Source organism: Bison bison, unplaced genomic scaffold, assembly GCF_000754665.1.
Source record: "Bison bison bison isolate TAMUID 2011002044 unplaced genomic scaffold, Bison_UMD1.0 scf7180017855198, whole genome shotgun sequence".
Classification (NCBI taxonomy): Eukaryota; Metazoa; Chordata; class Mammalia; order Artiodactyla; family Bovidae; genus Bison; species Bison bison.
This window is the reverse complement of record NW_011485771.1, coordinates 1-1,729: the sequence shown is the minus strand read 5'-3', so window position 1 is coordinate 1,729 and position 1,729 is coordinate 1. Positions and strand designations below refer to the sequence as shown.

General features: G+C 49.0%; 1 protein-coding gene across 2 annotated transcripts in view; it reads right to left on the bottom strand.

Moving 5' to 3' along the window:
- The window catches only part of LOC105001831 (cationic amino acid transporter 3-like), a 4,852-nt gene extending 3,388 nt beyond the window's left edge, over positions 1-1,464 (bottom strand). For both annotated transcript variants that reach the window (XR_826903.1, XM_010858286.1), the window contains exon 1: positions 480-1,464. The gene's annotated coding sequence lies outside the window, so the exon portion shown is untranslated. The remainder of the gene's footprint in view (positions 1-479) is intronic.
- Between the last annotated feature and the right edge of the window lie 265 nt (positions 1,465-1,729).

Genomic DNA, 1,729 nt, shown 5'->3' with positions numbered 1-1,729 from the left:
TAAAAACTACTTTGGAAAATAAAGTGTGGGCCTTGTTCACCAAAACTTGGTCTCACCATGTCGTTCTTTTTCTTACCTTCTGGCTGAATTATTCAGCCTCTTTTCTCCACTGAATTTCCTCACTGAGTTATCCTTATTTCAGCCTCTTTTCTTCACTGAATTTTCCTACTGAGCTATCCTCATTCTATTACTCTTTATATCCTTAATTAACGTTTAATTAAGCAATTGTTTCCTGATCCTCGCCGACGCCGTCTCTCCTTCGAATACCCTGGATCAGCCGGGGCTGGACCCCGGCAGACCACCAAGTTAGCAAGCAGGGACCGAAGTGACATGAGATCCATCAGATCACTGAAATGGAAGAGTAACGCCAAGACCCCTAGAAGGAGGGCATAAACAAGGTGGGGGGATGGAGTGAGAAACAGCTGGAAATATGCAAGCCAAGGAAGATAATCCAAAGGGGGTGGGTTTTGTTTATCTACCTTCAAGGTTTCCAGAAATCATGATGATCCTGATGTGGGTACATGTACGGGTGTTGATCTGGGCAAGGACTCAGAAAAGGAGCCCGTCCTCTGCCATTGTGTAGATCAACCAAGACATGGCATACATGGGGTGTTCTGGAGGCTGCAAAAGAAAAGAGAGGAGTGAGAACGTGCAGAAGCAGGAGAGACCAGGGCATCCGCTCCCTCGTCTACATGGGGTAAGGTGTCTTTCTCTCTTGTCTCTCAATCCCAATGGCTGGGATACCCAAGCATCTGACAGTCAACGAGGAGAAAGCCATGCCACTGACCTGGATGAAAGAGCACAGAGGATGCCAACAGCCATGGCATATCTGGCAGGGCCCCACCCAACATGGAGAAAAGCCTGTAGAAAGGGGCTGTCAGGGTGAATTTGGTAGTAGGGCACCATGAGGGTGAGAGCTGCTGAGACACCAAAGTACACCACAAAGCAGATCAAGACTGAGACCATGATGCTAATGGGATGGACCGCTGGGGATTTGGGGCTTTTTCCCCTGCAGGACTGGAGGAAATACTGGGTCAGGAAACACACCAGAGTGAAAGCACAAAATCCCCTTTACTATTAAACCTCCAAAAGAAACCCCTATGCCCAAGGGCAGCCCAATCCGTGCCCACAACCTGGATGGGACACAGGGTGACCATGTTACCTGTAGTGACAGTGGAATCAAAACCAATAGACATGTGGAAACATAAAGCTGCTCCTCGGAGAATCCCATCAAGGCCAAAAGGCACAAACCCTCCAGAACCCAGAGGGTTGAAGTTATCATGAGAGAAGAAGCAAGAAAGAAGGTGGGCGAGGTGTGTTCGGCCATGTATACTGGATTCCTCCCTTAATATGACAAGTCCTGGGGCCCAGAACCTCCTCAACCTGCACCTATTAGGCCAGGTTTCCTTAGGTTAGTTTCTCAGTTGTGTCTGACTTCAAACTCATGGACTGTAGCCCAACAGGATCCTCTGTGTATGGGATATTCCAGGCAATAATACTAGAGTGGGGTGCCATTCCCTTCTCCAGGGGATCAGGAAGACCCATGAATTGAACCCTGGCCTCCTGCATTGCTGGAGAAGCCAATGGCACCCCACTCCAGTACTCTTGCCTGGAAAATCCTATGCACAGAGGAGCCTGGTGGGCTGCAGTCCATGGGGTCGCTAAGAGTCGGACACGACTGAGCGACTTCACTTTCACTTTTCACTTTCATGCATTGGAGAAGGAAATG